The sequence below is a fragment of the Mytilus californianus genome, unplaced genomic scaffold (genome assembly GCF_021869535.1).
Source record: "Mytilus californianus isolate M0D057914Y unplaced genomic scaffold, xbMytCali1.0.p SCAF_12, whole genome shotgun sequence".
Taxonomy (NCBI): Eukaryota; Metazoa; Mollusca; class Bivalvia; order Mytilida; family Mytilidae; genus Mytilus; species Mytilus californianus.
In genome coordinates this window covers 2641618-2661031 of record NW_026262604.1, presented here as the reverse complement: position 1 = coordinate 2661031, position 19414 = coordinate 2641618, and the positions used below count along the sequence as shown (strand labels likewise).

Below are 19414 nucleotides of genomic sequence, written 5' to 3'. Positions count from 1 at the left end.
TTTCATGTCAAAACTATATTCTGAACTGAACAACAGGGCGAATGTGCCCTCCTGTTAAAAATTTGTATACTTCTTTATTATTCAAAAGAAACTTTCAAAAAAGGTATCTATAGTAATTCAAAGTCCCCAAGCTTTCATTTGATACCAAAATTACCCATAAATTTTATCTATTGGCAAAGATACAGCAATGCGTACCAACTATTTTGTTTGAAATATGTACTACTTTCTTGTATGTTCTTTCCGACCGGGCCTGAATTAGTGTTTTTTTTTTACCTTAAACTATTGATATCTCCTTTATATTTAAATTAATGATCAATCTCATGATGGGTTCTGATGTTGGCCAACATAATCTTTTGATCTATATATCGTACAGTAAAACTTGTTTTACGATCTATTATCCAATCTGCAGCATCAATTTAGTCATTCATTACTATACAATTTTTTTTCCTCCTTCTCCTATGTCATACTAGATAATTGTTTATTTTTTCTGGTATTGTAGCTGCTCTGTCGACATGGAACTATTTCCAAATTTTCAACATTCATCCAATGGAAAGTTAACGTCAAATTTTCAAGCATTCCAACCAACTGATTTGACAGGAAAAGAGGAAGTAGATGTCGCTTTTTCTTGTCGTCTTGCTGTATGTAAAGGGAAATGTGATAACGTAAGTCGTAATTTGGAATGACACTAGAATAACCGTTTCAATTCAATAAAGAAAAGAAATTCGTACACCCATCATTAAAGCGTATTTTGACTTTATTCAACAGAATATAAAACAAAAACAGTTCTACCTAGTTATGAAAGTATATACGTTTAATGACATGAATTGCATGCATCACATACTAGTATGATGCATATATATATTTATTTGCAGACTGTCTGTGACAAGAATATAGGTCGAGGTAGAAAAAGGAGAGATACAAAGGACAACAAAATTGACGAAATTACATGCGGAACGTCTATAAAAGTGGCAAACCGGCAGAAAAATCACAACCTGCAAGGTAATGTATTCCTTTTCCTTTAATCCAATTGCTATTTTTTGCATTTGATTATCATAATTAAGTAGTTTTGTTAATTATTAACAATAGAATATATAATTTCATAATCAATCAAAGTTATTAATTAATTTTACTATGTAAAGTATAATAAAACTCATACAAAGATAAAGCGGATATCCAATACCAGCCATAAGGTCCTTTTTACCAAAAAGGTACTTGTCTTAGATGTTTACGGGATTTTTTACTTAAAAACATAACAATCTTTTTCTCTGTTTTATTGGTATGGTGTGCAACATTTAAAGTGGCCCGAAAAATATGTAATGTCATGTCAAACCAGACACCGTGTGTGTAGAGACATTGAATCCTTTGGTCTAACTCTTACCTGGTCTTTATGTCTGTTATTGTCAGAGGAGTGAGCTGTTGCCACAAGAGCTTAAATATGTATTCTATTTCATTATTAAGATATGCAGGAACGCAGAGAAAATATATAATTTATATATTTCAGAAAGTCCTGCCGAACCAGACACCGTGTGTGTAGAGACATTGCCAGCATACTTTGGTCTGACTCTTGCCGGAATCCTGTTTTGTTTGTCCTGGCTGCTGTCAGGATATCTGCTTCGACAACGACTCGTAGACAACTCTGAAAATAAGAGAATGAACGTTGCTAGGGCTGTTGGCAGACGACTGACTTCTATGTTGAACCTCCCGACCGGATATGACCTTAAAGAATCTAAGAGATTTGTTACTATACCTAGCTCTACTGACTCTACGCCTCCACAAAGAAGAAAGTCGGTTACGGTATGTTTTATATAGCGATAGTATTATTTATTTGAATAGGGGTTTCCATCTGTTTACTCTCATAACCGTTGTCATTTAGAAAGTGTTTTTTGAATTGTTTTATCCGTTGTTAAATTTTGGTAAACCAACAACCTTACTTAAAAAAATAAACAATCACTATCGCATACAGCATTTGTTTCTCATTTGTTCATGGTGAAGTATTAAACGTTAGTGAAATTTATCAGTAATAAACGTTTAATAAAAATGTCATTTAATTGACAAAAACATGTGCATGTTTTTACATTAACGTCAAAAGTAAAATAACAAAAAACCGAACTCCGAGGAAAATCCAAAACGGAAAGTCTATAATCAAATAACAAAATCAAAAGCTCAAACACACCAAACGAATGGATAACAACTGTCATATTTCTGACTTGGTACAGACATTTCCTTGTGTAGAAAATGATGGACTAAACCTGATTTTATAGCTAGTTAAACCATCTCACTTGTATGACAGTCGCATAAACTTCCATTATATTGACAACAATGTGTGAACAAAACAAACACACATAGTAGGTACAAATGTCAAAAATAGGGGTAAGGTAGAGACTATCAATATCGTGAAAGACTGTTTGTTGCCTTTTTGATGTTTTTGGGTTATTTTGGTCTTTGGGTGGTTACTGTCTCATTGACGTATACTTCACATTTTCTTTATTCATTTTTATGGGTTATTACATTTTTGACCAATAATTTGGAGTATACACTGTGTAAAAGAACCCAGGAACTTTAAAAGACAAATGTCAGTGTAACAGTTTACCGAGATCAAACATACAATATTGTAAATTTTATGTTTAATATATATACTGTAAATTTATATATTATTGCGAGGTTTTTTATTAATGAGAATAATGCGATTGGCTGGGTATCGCAATAAAAATACTCGTATTCTGATATCTGATGCATATATCTGTATGCAGCTTTTCTTGAAATCACAGAAATTAATCTCGCATTTATTATAAATAAGAAGATGGGATATGAGTGCCAATGAGACAACTCTTCATCAATGTATGTCCGCTCTTCAAAAATCACAATAATAAATGCACGCAATAATTTCAGAATTTACAGTAATGTAATATTTGTTTACTTTCAGGCCACCAAGATTGATATTAAATCCGAAGATTGACGACGCCGTATTCACCTTCGCCTCGTGTTTTGTGTGTGTGTAGAAAACATTTATAGTATTAAAACTGGGACAAGTACTGTCTGATACTTTGTCAAAAATATGTACATTAATTTTCTTAATCATTATGGAACGTTTAAAATATCAGGGTTTGTGTTAAGGTAGATGGGGGGTCTAAATTAAAAAAAAACAATAGATTGTTTTTATGATTTGCCAAAATGTAGTTTATATTATTCTTTTTTTTTTTTAAATAATAAAATGTATGGGTCACCAGGCTTTTTTTCACACTACAGATAGTGCAAAATTGTCACTTTGTATAGATTGTGCATGTAAAACCCAATTTTGTGTTAAAAAAAAGAAATCGTCATAGTCCGTCGTCGTTAACGTTTACAAAAATCTTCTCCTCTGAAACTACTAGGCCAAATTTGACGAAACTTCGCCACGACCTTCAATAGGGTGTCTTGTTAAAAATGTGCATGATGACCCTGTCTACTAAACAATATGGCTGAAATGGCTAAAAATAGAACATAGTGGTAACATTCAAGTTTTGTCTATTATCTTAAAAACCGCTGTAGATAGAGAAAATCTGACAAAAAAGAAATGCTCTAAATGATGTGATCTTAGTATTGTTCATTTCATCAAAACTGTCAGACGACTTCTTGTTGAAGTTATTGCCCTTAAGTGACGAATTTTAGCAATGTTTTATATTTTTGCCTATGATATTGAAAATTATAAAAGATAGAGAGAAAAGAAGATAGAGAAAACTAAAAACAGAAAAAAATTATCAACAAAAAGAGATGCGTTCTATTTTAGTCCACATGGTTAGAGAGTGTCCATTGTTGAATATTATTATTTTCTTTAATTATCAAGGAAAAATTCATCTGAAATATTGGTTTATATGTAAAGGAGGGACGAAAGATACCAGAGGGACAGTCAAACTCATAGATCGAAAACAAACTGACAACGCCATGGCCAAAAATAAAAAGACAAACAGACAAATAATAGTACAGATGACACAACATAGAAATCTAAAGACTAAGCAACACGAACCCCACCAAAAACTGGGGGTGATCTCAGGTGCTAAGGGTAAGCAGATCTTGCTCCACATGTGGCACCCGTCGTGTTGCTTATGTTATTACAAATCCGGTAAAAAGTCTAATTCGGTAGGTCACATTCGTGAAAAGGGAAGGGTATTGTAGTTACGACATAAGGAACATATCCGATATCATCTGTGAAACGGTTATTCCATAACGGTCAACCAACTCGTAATAGCGTCCGTAAAATTTACGAAGGGATGATTTCAACTTCACCATTTGGAACTCTTGGTTTAATAGCTTCCTTGTGAGCAGCAATCCTCTATCAAGGAAATCATGATAGGAAATACAAGCCCGGGAATATCGTATCAATTTGGAGATAAATATTCCGTATGCAGGCGCTGCTGGAATGTTGCTACATGTACATAGAAATGGAAAGTTCACAGTTGGGAAGCTGAAACCATCTCTTTTGTCGTAAAGTTTTGTTTTCAACCGACCCTCATTGTCAATTCCTAGATGTAAGTCAAGATATGAGGCAGACTTAACTGTATCTGTAAAAGTCAATATAATTGTTTTTAAACATTTAATTTATTGTTCTATCTTATGGTTTCTTATTTTCATTAGAGACGGAGTCACGAAATAACTGATGCATTTTTCATACTTAACACTTTGACTTAACGTATGCATCGGTTGTATACTGTAGTGCATTAATAAAAGGCGACGAAATAGGATTCAAATTGAATTATCTACCTTTAACCAGAAAAAAAATCTGAACATGTCAACCTTAGTCAGGAGCCTATTGTTCAGTGGTTGTCGTTTGTTGGAGTGGTTCAAAGATGTTTCTCATTTCTCGTTTTTATATAGATTAGACCGTTTGTTTTCCTGTTGGGATTGTTTTACACTAGTCATTTTGGGGCCCTGTATAGCTTGCTGTTCGGTGTGAGCCAAGGCTCCGTGTTGAAGGCCATACTTTGACCTATAACTGTTAACTTTTCATACATTGTGACTTGGATAGAGAGTTGTCTCATTGGCACTCATTCCACATCTTCTTTTTTATAATAACTCTAACGAGAAAATCCACAATTGCTACAGGACAAGAAAAAAGGAATAAAACATTTAGAACCATATACATTGAAAACAATTATAAACACATATATTTTGAATTAAAATAAAACAAAGAGATGTGGTATGATTTCCATTTAGACAATTATCCAGAAGAGTTCGCATGACGTAGGTTTAAGTAATTTAGGTTATTCTACGGTTTTCGACCATAAGCAAAACCTAAACCATAGATTGAGCTTTAAAAGGCCCCGACATGACAAAAGTGAAACAATTCAACAATAAAGACTGTTAAGACTGTTCCTACATTTTTTATACTTCGTGTGTATTGCCAATTCATAGGTAATACACATTGAATATAAACAATTCAAACATAATATTATTGCTTTGTCCTATCTGTTTAATATGCAGACATATACTTTTTATTCCTGATGTACATTAATGACATTGTCAATTATATGTAACTGTCAATCATTATTTTTTTTTATTTCTTTGTTACTTGTCATTTAAAGGGTTATGAAGTTTCTTTAACCTACATTTTGTCTAGCTAATAACGTTGAATTATTCATTTAATCTGCTCAAAATAATTGTTGAAACACGTAGTATTTTGAAAATTCGTAGTAAATTTCAATATACATGATGATCACTGTTTTCCTGCCGAAGATATGCGGTTCTCTCCGGTCACTCCAGTTCATCCACCAAAACAAAAAGACAAAACTGGCCGCCGCATAATAATCAATATGGCTGAAAGTGACGTTTAGCATGAAAAATAAATAAATCAATCTATCTATACATGTAACTATATTGTACACGGATATGTATTTTCATATTCTTTTAACCCACCATGCATTCCTCCTTTTTGATTTTATCATGGAGCTCGGTGTTTATTTTAATATTCTTTCCCCCTTCAAACGTTCACTTATATAAAAAAAAAAATATATGGTATGATTGCCAATGGGACAACTCTCCACAAAAGACCAACTGACACAGAAATTAACAGCTATAGGTCACCGTATGGCCTTCAACCATGAGCAAAGCCCGTACCGTATAGTCAGATATAAAAGGCCCCGAAATCACAAATGTAAAATAAATCAAACGGGAAAACTAACGGCCAAATCAATGTACAAAATATGACAGAAAAACAAATATGTACATGTTGAAACACAGCAACAAACGACAACCACTGAATTACAGGCTCCTGACTTGTTTTTATCCTGCAACTAAGTCCTAACACTTTAATGTGGGGTCAATATGTTTGTTTGCTGGATCATAACAAAAAGTTAAAATCATTATGATGCAACAACTGGGAGACAGTATTACCTCTCAGATCTATTCTAACCTCATTACATGTCAGAGATAGCTGATAAACATCATTGAGGACATACTGTTTTCGAAACTTCTGCTAAAACGAAATGTGATTTAAGTTTAGTTCTTAAAGAATTACATATTTTAGGATTTATGCTTTTTGTATTTGATGAAAAGACAAATTAAAAATAGAAAAAGAACAGGAAGTTTATAATATATATATAAATTAGTTAATAGAAGATTATACAAATTTATATATTTCGTCGTTTTGTTACTACTGTAACAATGATTGTCTTTAGAACACGCTTCATACATCCTGTCATTGCTACATGGCAAAGTCCAAAATGTCCATATGTTACCCACCAAAAGTAAGAAAACCCTCTAATTGCTACAAAATTATTATAAAATACACGTTTAAAAAAATTAACATTGTGATTCATCTTAATTACAAAAAAAAAGGAAAATATATTTTAAAATACCTTAAATTCTTTTCTGTCATACAAACGTACGAAAAAGCATTTTTTTGTCAAACCTGCCAGATTCTTTTTTTCTAAAAGACACTATCAGATTTTAATGAAAACTTAAAAACAGTTTCATTAAAAGTCTAACACCAAAACTTACTACCAAATGTAAATAAAACATTCCACTGAATAGAGAAATAATTCACAACTAGCTATGAAGCCATTGCATGTTGTCTCGGCGAAGACTACTACATAGTGACAATACAAAATCATATGTTTGAAATTAAGTACATGTTACGGAAAGGCCATATCTTATCTATTGTTTGGTAATAAACACGACAATGATTAATGACTACATGTTTGATATATAAAGGAAGACCTAGATCAAACATTTATTATTACAAATATTGAGCGAACGTTTTTTTTTAACATTTCTGTCTATGTATCACATATCAATTTGAGGTCCTTTTCGCGGTCCGCATTAAAGCAATGTCAATTTATATAAAAGTCATATCACACCTCCCTATTTAAGACCAAGTTTTGGAATACAAACTTAACGTTTGAGTGTTAAGACTTAATTGCAGAATTAAAAAAAAAAACACAAATATGATCACTCTCATAATACATACAATGTATGCATACTTGCCACAAAACAGAAGAAAATATCTATTTAAAGGATCGAACAAGTAAATTTTATATTTTATGATATATATTGTCTACATATATTGTGCATGTATATCTCAGTCACAATAAAGTTATTAGATAGTCGATAATGGCCTTTCAGCTCCCGTTTTATAAGGACGACATTGGTGGTAGGAAGTGGTATTTGGTCTCCATTTCTATAGTCTTTTATTTTGACAATTCTATGTATTGCCTCGACGAAGTCGGAAAGACGATATGAAAAACATATGTGGTATGATTGCCAATGAGACAACTATTCACCAGGGATCAAGTTTGCTGATAAAATGCCGGGTAGTTTCAATGAGGGGGAAGGAGGGGGGGGAGGGGGGGGGGGGCATTTAAAAACAAATTAGTGGAATTCTCTGTGAACATTGAATGTATACTCAATTAAGTATCAAGATCATCTCGTGCACGTTACTTTTTAAGTTTTCAATAGGACCGTACATACAAACCTTAGATATACTCTTCGTGATGAAATTATTACACATTTTGTATTTCTGTAGCTAACAATCTTTTAGAATAAGATTACGAAGTATTTCAAGTGTCGTCTGTTTACAAATAATATCTGAAACATAAAGACATGACAGGGGTTGCTCGGTTTATTAATGTTTCAACTGCACTATTTGAGCATCTAAATTGCATTGACCGTATATTCAGGATGTTCTTATGTGATACACAGCAACTAACCGTGTATCGCCTTGTTTATGACGATGACAATGCGTTTCCGTAGAGTTTTATTTAATTGGTTCGGCTATTATGGGCCACCAATAGTGATTTTTAATAAGTAAATAAGACATTCTGTTGGTAATGTTATAAGTAAACCAAAGAAGACAGCTATGTTATACGTGAAGTGTTAGTTGTTAAACGTGTAATTATACTTTGCTTATGGATAGTTAATTGGCTGTCAAGTGGGCGTGTATTTAAGAATGTGGAAGACTAACTTAAAGATATGTCAACCTATGAAATGAACGTACAAGATAGATAATACAAACACACCAAATGTGCTGACGAGTAGAAAAATTACCGATAAAAGATGTTCATGTGTTTGTGTTTCAAAGTTTACTTTGGAAACAATGAGCTCAAATATACAATGTGATAACTAAGTAGCTTAGTAAGTAGAGTCTACGACTAGTTAAAAACTTTTTAGTTTGAATAACTAATATTTCTAATCTATTATGCTTGGGGTTATTTTTAACTTTGGTTAAACGGTATGTAATGTGGATTGCAAGAACTAATAGAATTATCGTTACTGCGTATGTGTTATGCCATAGACCATGTATTACCACAATGAGAATCAATAATATGGTTTTAAAAGTCACATGCTTACGTTTGTGAAATAGTTGAACATAAATATACACTTGATGCATAAATTGTTATACTAATAGAATATAAAATTAGATATAGATATTCGATTAAGCATTATGACAAATTGTTAACTATATGATAAAACATAATTTTCTAGAGGTTATTGATGAGTAAACGGGCGATTAACTCATAACTTTTATGTAAAATTTGTGAGTACCCGACCTGGTTAACACAGCAATAACCTCTAGAAAAATGTGTTTTATCCTTATACTTCTTAAGTTAAACATTTGCAATTTTTAATGGACAATGTTTTGTTTATTGGCTACTATTTATCATTAATTGAACTATTCACATGTCGTAACTAAGGAGTTAGCCGCAATATTGACTTTGTAATATCAATGACTACCACGGTTTCGATTTATGCCATAGAATCTAAAATGAAATAACACCTACCTCAAAATCTTCGTTTAATGATATATTATTCAAATTTGAAGCGTAAAAGTAACAGAACAATAATCAGTTTGAGAGTTTTCATTCGTATTACGGCATTCTTTTCCATGACGTAAACGCACTAACATCAATGAAGACCAATTTTTGTGTAAAACACTAAACTTTATTTTCATTGTGGGAAATTGAAAAAAAAGGGTACTTTCCATGACGTTAACGCACTAAGATCATTCATAATGTTACGTGGAATTATATTTTATTTTAGTTTCATACGTTTTCCAAAACTCCGAGACAGTGGTGACATAATGCTAAGCTTCTTAACAGACAAAAGGAAGTCTGACCCGAACGATAACGCTGCATGGAGTTTGACATTTTCCAAGCTTCAATACATATTTGTTTTTGCGTTAAAAAATAATGACAGTTATACATGTTTGTTTTTTAATTTCAATTTGCTTAGAACACCTGGATCCCATAAGCATGCATGAGTGTCTCGCATGAGTAAATCACAGTAAGTGTTACAAAGTAGTTTCGGCAACATGGTTTATCGAAGTGTAAACCAAAGGAAAATATTTTAACGGACCAATCCGATTCAAGTATTTGTATATTTGCAAATAATAAGAATTATTGCGGCATACTTAAAATTGACGATTGATATTAATCTTACTAAACATGAATAGTGTACGCATATTATTGAAATATCTTGATACTTATTCGTATTTTGTTTTAGAGACAATCTTTAAATTTATTTAAAATTAGAATAAAAGAAATGTTTGCATTGAGTATATATTTTCAAATATTAGTTTATTTCAATATACAGTATATCAGTTTTAGTTTTGCTGCAATAAAAATGTAAGTGTGCGACAAATGGTGAATACGAATTATTAAACACAATAGACTAAAAAGCAAGCAAATATAAAATAATACTATGAGATATAAAATAATACTCTGAGATATAAAATAATACTTTGAGATATGAAATAATTCTATGAGTCAACTGTCTCAATGTTTAATGGCCGCTATGATTTAATTAATTAGAAGACCTCTTCGCGTTCCTAATTAACACCATGTCAATTTCTATAAAAATCAAACCACAAATCATTTTTGTGAAGACCAAGTTTTGTGTAAACACTAAACTTTATAGTGTAAGTACTTAGTTGCAGGATAAAAACAATTACTTTCATTGTCGGAAATTATAAAATATATTTGAGACTCGCTTCAAAACAGGATAAAGCTCGGCGGGCGTCGATTTTCATCCTGTTGGTTCTTGCAAATAAATGTTATATTTTATGTACGTATCACTCCCAACATCTCCACCAACGTGGCTGATAATCCCAAACGTGTCTATTTCGTTCAAATGTGTCCTCAAAATCTCGAATTGCCAAAACGTATTCGATTTTTCATTCCCTTAAACGTGTCCGATAATTGTTAATCGCCAAAACGTGCCCACTTCAAAACGCCAGAGTGTCTCAAATTTTTTTAGCGCTATTATGTCTTCAGTGAAGTCAATAGCGTTTACGGTAATTCAGTGATGGTGGACACGATTGTAGACGTCGGGGTTTGATTGCAAGATTTGAAAAAAGGTCAAAGTCTATCAAAGGACATTTAAAAGAAAGGGTTATAGTGATGCGTATAGACAAATCCCCAAGACATTTTACACTATCCACAGTAAAAAATGAAATCACTGACTTCTGCTGTCAAATAAACAGACACCATATAGGAAAAAGATTGGCACAATCAAAAACTATTTTTAATTTCAGTGCATTCTGTGTCAGTTTTCCGTAAATAAATAACGACGGTGAAATAGGATATTAAAATATAGATAAAAAAAGTTAAACCAAGTCAATTTTATATATAATTGCATTTTGCTAAGCTACATTGAACGTTGTAGTATCATTTTGAAATTCAAAAAATTCTACATGGGGAATTATAACGATTTTTTTAAGCGTTAATGTACCCTAACGATATACAATTTTGAATGAAGGCTATATGTATACGTGTGTACGTTAGAGTAGGTAAAATCTAACCCATTTAAAGCACTGTGATACAAATTCACATAATTCAATGTGGTTTGCACTCAAACTGGTTACCTGTAAAATTTGTTAATTTTGAAGTGTTTCATCATTCACAATTCAGTTTGGGAATTACGAAATATTATATTCTATGATATGAAAAGTTTTAAACGAAAATTGAAACAAAAGTAGTTGAAAAGGTACAGTAATTATTTTGAATTCTATCAAATAGTATTGTGCAATGTACAAAAATTATGAATTGTTTTTATACTAATTAATTCCAAACGGAAACAAGAAAAAAAAAACCCTATCCATTCTTTGGATAATAATCTCCGTGCATTTTACCCGAATAATTTAAGTAAGGATATTGATAAAAAGCATGTAATATTGAAAAGTCTAAATGGTACACAAACGTTTTAGCATATTTCAACCAATTACTATTTAATAAAAGTATTACTATATAGTTCTATTAACCATAATAAAAATTACTTTTGATGTAAGATTTTTAGATTTTGAAACTTAAAAAGGAGGCCTTGTAAATTAAAAAAAGTTTCATATTGTATTACTTGCGTCGACATCTAGACGTAAAAACAAACGGACTCTTGTTATGTACCAATGACTAGAAATACAAACAAAGGAGAAGGGGCATTAAGACTCGTTTTTGGCCCAAGAAAATAAAATGTTTGACAACTATTCCAAATTAGCACATAATGTTTGGAAATGCATAGAGTTAAGAAGTACAAATGAAAAACATAACATTTTTTATCTGATGAAGTCACAATTACGTCATTATATGTACCGCTTTCATGAAAACGATGAAAAATACAGAATTTATGCAGTTTTCCATCGTTATTTCCATTATGGAAATATTGTGCGCAGTCAATAAAACAATAAAATAATTTAAGAGAAGCTTTATTATAACTATTGACATAATCTCACTTAATATAAAGTTGTTTTTGGATGCGCACATACTTTGCCAATCTAAAATATACTTAAAATTTGACGAAAAACAATGAAAATCCAGAAATTTTACAAAATATACATATTTCGTCATGGTTGGTTGCCATGATAACTCGTTAAATATAAAATTTGTTTTTATTTTCTACTACCTTGTACCTTATTCTAGTAAGGACAAATTCAAGAATATGTAGGATAAGTTTTAAATTTGCAGTTATATTGGGGCCAAATAAGGGCCTTATTGCCCCTACTCCTTTCGATATTAAGAAGTAACACCATTATATATAAACAATATCAAGAAGAAAACTTAAACTAATCTTATGTGTGGTCATAAATATTACAATCTTTCTGCTGTACCTGAATTTTTGACGTTTTTACATATTTTGCTCACAAATTGCTGTCAATATAATTGAATTCTATGCGACTGTCATACTAGTGAGAGGTTTAGATAGCTATAAAACGAAGTTTAATCTACCATTTTCTAACGGAAATGCCTGTATCAAGTCAGGAATATGACATTTACTTTCCATTCGTTAGATGTGTTTGAGCTTTAAACTTTGCCATTTTATAAAGGACTTTCCGTTTTGAATTTCCCTTGGTGTTTTTGGTATTTTACGTTTTTTTTTTATATGTCAGTCTAAACCTGATTTTAACCAACTAAAGCTTGCCGTAAACAAAAACACAATATATGTAAAACTGTTAATTCGTATTGATTAAATCTGTTTCCAGGACAATATGAATCATGTTTTAAACCAAATTAGGGAGGAAAATTGACAAAGCGAATGTATGGTTTATTAAAAAAAACAACCACTACAATTTATACATCTCATCAAGTGACTTAGACAACATTGTTTCAAAGAATGATTAGTGCTATGGATCAGTTTTAAACCTTTAGAAAACAGGAAGGAAAAAAACTACCCACTTTTCAGACGAATTGTGTGTTTCATAATGGGGTGTGTTGAGAATGAATTCAGTCACAGGTTAATACTAATAATGTTTCACTAAAATTAATATAACTCGAAAATTAAAACTACTATTTAACAATTTCATATTGAGAAAAGCAGACCTTGAAGGACTTTTTTTTTAATTTTTAATAATACAGAATCATACAAGGCAACAATATAAAAGAAAATGCGATTTTGAAATATTTCAATTCAGACAAATTCCTATCAATCGTTCGATAATAGAGGTAGGAACAAAACCTATACAATCATTTGAATAATTTTCTATATACGTTTTGTTTCAATGTCTATTGGTCTTGGTATTAAATGAATGTCATCATTTTTTTAAATTAAATTATAATTAAATGTTTAATTAAATAGTATTACTCATATTTTTATATACAATTTTTTCATTTCAGTGAAATAATTTCTATGTATTTCATTATATTTCAATTTAAGAATATGCATATCATTGAGTAACTACGAGTTTTCAGTAATAAGTGTTTCTATGTTTTCTTCTCCCACATCACTGTTTTTCTTCATGACCTTTTGACACTTGCTTCATTGTAACTTAAAAGAAATGTTTTCAAATGATGACTTACGACAAAATCATAATTCAAATTCAATTCCCGTTAAATAGTCTTTTAAGTAAAATAAATGAGCCGGAGCTGTAACCTATCATGATAGTATATGTGTTTCGGTAAAACTTTTTTACAATCAATTAAGACCTTTGAATAAGCTTGTCATCTTTCAAAGGTGCATTTTCAAACAAAAAAATAATCAAATGACATAATAAATGTCAATGAACCTAACAAGTGTTTCATAAATTAAAAAAAAATATTGGTACTGAAAAGCGAACCAAGCTCATGCACCGACTCTTAGTCGTAAAAAAAGACAAAGGCGAAATAAAAGCCAATGAAAAACACTATGGTGGATTAAAATTTCATAAAGACAGATTTTGTGGAATGAATATAAATGTCAATACATTTCGGTATTTAAAAACGATAGCAAAATTGCCACCATGATTACAAAATTAGTCATAATCCACCTCCTCTACTAATCGAGCACTTTCTATCAATCATATGACAAATTGTTTTAGTATTCTGCCATATTGCATAATACCTTTACTTTGACGGCAATCTTTTCAGTAAATGCTAGTCATACAAACATACAGGTTCTTATGTTCATCAGGAGTTTGTTCACATTAGAGTCAACTGTACATTGTACACATTATTTGCTTTCATTTAACAACAATGTTTAATGTATAAACGACTTTTTTCATATTTCGACAATTGTATTAAAAAACGGATACCTACCCGTAGTATTGCGATATAATATAACCATAATATGCGGGGAAAAAATACATACAAAATACTGATACATGTACATGTACATATGCAAATCGAGATTGTTATAGATTTGCTTTCTGTCCTTGATTTCTTTTTAGGATATTTCACTTTTATATCGTATGTTTTAATAACGCTTTTGCCAATAAATGTTTCAATAAAACATAACATTGATGATTAACGTTTCCCATCACTTAAACATTCCAATTTTTATAATTTTCTTCAGAATAACACATACTATTTTTAATTTTAGAATTCTAGAATAGACTTTACAATATGTCTAGTCACCTTAATAATAAAGTACACATGAGTTGTGTCACATATAGTTCCTCTCGTTTGTCGTATGTCTCTTTTGTATAACATGTCTCCGGAAACAAGGAAATCAATCGAAACCAAGAGATGCCCACAGTCATCGTCAATGATGAAATATTGTATTGACAGATACACTTTAACTGTACTTCTTTTCTAAAAGAATAGAAAACAAAAATGAATATGTTTCAACCTTGTAGGTTGGTTATAAGACAGAAGTTCCTTCTTTTCCTTTTGCTGTTGGATACAAATAGGCTCTTATATTGTATATCAATATATATATGTTTGAAATGTTTTCATGATCATGAAACAAAACTTTATAAATGTCATGAGCTAATTTACATTTGTTTTTCAAAGTATCAAGAGTAGGAATCTTATTAAACAAACATATCACGATTAAACTGAAACCAACTGTGTACCCGCGGGACTTTTGTGGTTATTTCATGAGTAATCAAAGGGAATCTATTTACGTTAGATATAAAAAAGAAATGTTTCATTATATCACAATTGATGGTTTGAGTCAACTCATTGCTTTGTTTAAATTTGGGCATACTGTATCAAAACAAAATTTGTTATTAGGACATCTTGCCCCGTAATTGTAATGAAGGTATGTACTAATTGTATTGTGTCAAGTCTACTACACATTCATAGGTAACTACCTTACTCCGAACCATTAACTCTACATATTATAATCTAATTATCATTATTCGATTGTTGCAAGGTTCCTGACTTATTTATGGATGTCTTTATCTCCGTTTAGACATAGACATCAAACTGTTTAATTGTTATTTTTTCTGCAAATGCAGTCTTTAAGTATAAATACACTGTTTCATCCACCTCTTGGTTTCTAATTTAGCAACCAAAAACATATTATAGCATTTCTCTCTAAACTTCATCCGTTTGCATTGGTGTTAAATCAAGCAAACACTTATTGTTTGAAGGAAATAAATCACAGAACAAATCAAAATAAGACTACAGTCATAATAACTCGTTTATTGGTAAATGTCGTCAAGAATGAATAAGTCATGGAACTAAAAAAACGAAAAGGAAAATTTGTGAGACGTTTGGTCCTGTGACATGTGTGTCCTTGATACATTAAACTCTTCGTAATGCTATAATCTCTCTTTTCTACTGTTATGACATTTTTCTAAAATTCCCCGATTATACATTCAGAAATTATCAAGAAACTAAAGTATCAACTCCCCTAGGCAAAGATGACTTTAGATGGATTTTGAAAAATTGTAAATACTGTAAGACATGTACAAGAACTTTTTCAACATGTATGTTAAGTGGTTCGAAGTGCCCTTTGGTATAATTAAATACATGTGCCCCATTTGAAGCATTAAATATCCAAGATTGTCAACACTACACATTTCTCTCACTTCGGACTCTGCCTCAAGAGAAATAATCTTTTGTTGTTCATAATTCTGGATATTCACACTTTCAAATATACTATCATTAAAAAAATTGAAAAATTCAACACTAACATTTAAAGGCATCATTTTTTTATTTTAAAGAAACCAAACTGTATCTAATCCAATATATTCAGATCAAGATGCATATGAATTATTTGCGAATTGACCGATCCAATAGAAGTTACAGTTATCTAATATTCTACGGAAACTACGATAATATATAGGTTATTTGTATGCCTGTCACTGTAGAAACATACAGTTCTTTTCGTTTCAAAACACGATCCGTTAGCTTTTTCGAAGTCGAGTATTTCTGCGTGCCTTGATAAGTGCCTATCATAAAACATTTATTTTTCGAATAAATTATTTATAGAATCTCGCTACTCAGAACAACTAACACACTTTTCTTTATCATGTAATGTCGTCTGATTTACCTTCAATATCAAGGACATTAGAAATATGATATATTGTTTTTCTTATGAAACACCTAATAAAAAAATAAGGAGATGTGCTATGATTGCCAATGAGACAACTATCCGACAAAGTTCAAATAAAGTGGATGTAAGCAATTATAGGCAACCGTACGGCCTTCAACAAGGAGACAAATCCATATCGTAATGTCGGCTATAAAAGGCCCCGACATGAAAAATATGAAACAATTCAATTGAGAAAACTAACGGCCAAATTTATAACAAAACAATTTACGAAAAACAAATATAAGGTTATCCCCCTGTTCATTTTGTTATATGCTTTTCACTGTAGTGTTGGGTGAACCGGTTTTTCCGTCTCTCCTTATGTTTCATTTGACAATAATGATGACCGTTGTAGATCTTATCTTTTTTTAAACAATGTTGATTGTGGTCTATTTTTCTAAGAACAAAAATGTATTATTTTGATTGCTCTCTTTTTATCTAATCCGTGGAATTTATACAGTTGACACTTACTTGTGCAAATAATATGAATTTTACTTGCTATTAAGTATGGTTTACACAAATTCTCCTCCGTAGAAGTACTCGAACAAATTAGATATCAAGGCATATAATTGGTACTAGTAAGAATGACAAATGTATGTTGGAATTTAAATCCACTAAACTCCTAAAATACCCATATATTGTCTATTTAAAGATACTTTTTTTGTTACGCATAGTCGTGTGAAAGAATTCTGGACGAATATTGTCTTTCAACGATATGATGTCATTGTATTTTAGTAACATAAAATATGTATTCCTAAAGAAATCATACTGTCGAGTATGCATGATATAAAGGAAAACAGATGTATATTGAAACCACGGTATTTTATATTGTCTATCTACATTTAATATCGTTATATCATTTGAGCATTTAAACGATGCTACAAGTTGAATCATAATCAGATTGCCCTAAAATTTGGAATGCGCTGATATTCTCCTTCGAATCTTTAAAACAGGAAGCGTTAATTTACCCTAACGAGATACAATATTGAATGATGTTAATAATACTACTAATTATCTTTATTTACCAAAGTCATAACAGCTGCAGGCATACAAAATAAAATACACATTGTATACAAACGTGTATATGAAATTAAAAACCCATTTAAAGCACTGTAATAAAAATACACATAATTCACTGTGGTGTGAACACAAACAAGTTATCTGTAAAATCTGTTCCTTAAAGTTTTTCATCAGTGACCATTCATTTGTGGAATTACGAATTAATTGGTATAAACAATATACAGCCAAATTGACAATCTTTTAATTATCATTTTATATGGAGAAGTGTTAAACTTGATACTAAAAAAAAACCGGCAGAATAAGCCACTCAATCAAAAGGCGATTCAAAACAGAAGTTGCCAGGAAGGTACTGTATTGATTTTGATTTCTTTCAAATATTTTTTTCAATAGACAGAAATTGTGATTTTTTGTACATATTCATTAATTCTAAAGGGTGAACAAGTCGACAAAAAAAAAAAAAAAAAAAAACTACTCATTCTTTTGAGTAGGGACAATAAACAAAAATGTACGTTTCAACAAGACAATTTAGATAAGTAACTTTGCTTAAAGCTTGTGGCATTTTAAGACTGAAAACTCAAAATGATACACTAATTTTTTCGTAAGTTTTTATCAATCATTATTAAATAAAAATACTACCGACCATAATAACAATTAATACTGTTGTTAGAATTTATTTTGTTTTATTCAAAATGGAGGCTTTGCGGTTATAAAAAAAATATTGATGCATTTTGTTTTATTTGCGTCATTATCTAGATGTGTAAGCGAACGGTCTTTTGGTTTGTAATTATTTCCGACCAATACAAAATATATAGATCCAAAGAAATTACAGCATTATATAAACACCAGCCAATAGATAACAAACTAGCATCTTACATTTTGAGTGCTCTTCAATATCTATTTTTTTTTCATATGTCAATTTATAACTATGTCTTTACAGAAACTGTTCTCAATTGTGTTTCAAACCAAATTAAAATCAATTTAAGTTTGCCTTAAACAAAAACACAAAATATGTTAAAAATGTATTTTTATCAGTTAAATCTGTTTCCAAGAAAATATGAATCATGTTTTAAACTCAAATAAGGCCAATATATGGTTTAACAAAAAAACAAACACTGCAAATTATACATCTCAGCCAAGTGACTAAGACAACATTGTTTCAAGGGATGATCTTTGCGATGGGTTTTAAACCTTCAGAAAACAAGAACGAAAAAAAAAAAAAAAATTATCCGCTTAGACGAATTGCTTGTTTCATATTGGTTTTTTCAGAATAAATTCATTTTTTTTTTAAATTATTAGTCTGTCACAGGTTAAATCAATAAACGATTCACTAAAATTAATAAAACTTGATAATAAAACTTCTATTTAACAATTTTATAGTGAGAAGAGCAGACCTTGAAGACCTTTTGTTATTGTAATTTGTAGTAATACAGTTTCGTGCAAGTCAGGAATATTCAAGAAAATATTTCAATTCAGACAAATTTAATCAATTAATTAACAATATGATTGAAGGTTGGAATAAGACGTATACAGTCATTTGAATAACTTTCTATAGACGTATTGTGTTAAAGTCAATTGATCTTGTTATTCAATAATGTCCTTTTTTTATTTAATTGATATAACTATGCCAACCTATTGTTTATTCATATAGCAAAACTCTTTTTTTAATATACAATTGGTTCATTATAGTAAATTAATTTCAAAG

The 19414-nt window shown here is 30.7% G+C and overlaps 1 protein-coding gene across 1 annotated transcript in view; it reads left to right on the top strand.

Annotated features, from left to right (window-relative positions):
- The first annotated feature begins 8522 nt into the window (after positions 1-8522).
- Positions 8523-19414, top strand: part of LOC127722238 (uncharacterized) — a 29984-nt gene continuing 19092 nt past the window's right edge. Inside the window, exon 1 of the mRNA XM_052229135.1 lies at positions 8523-8604. The gene's annotated coding sequence lies outside the window, so the exon portion shown is untranslated. The remainder of the gene's footprint in view (positions 8605-19414) is intronic.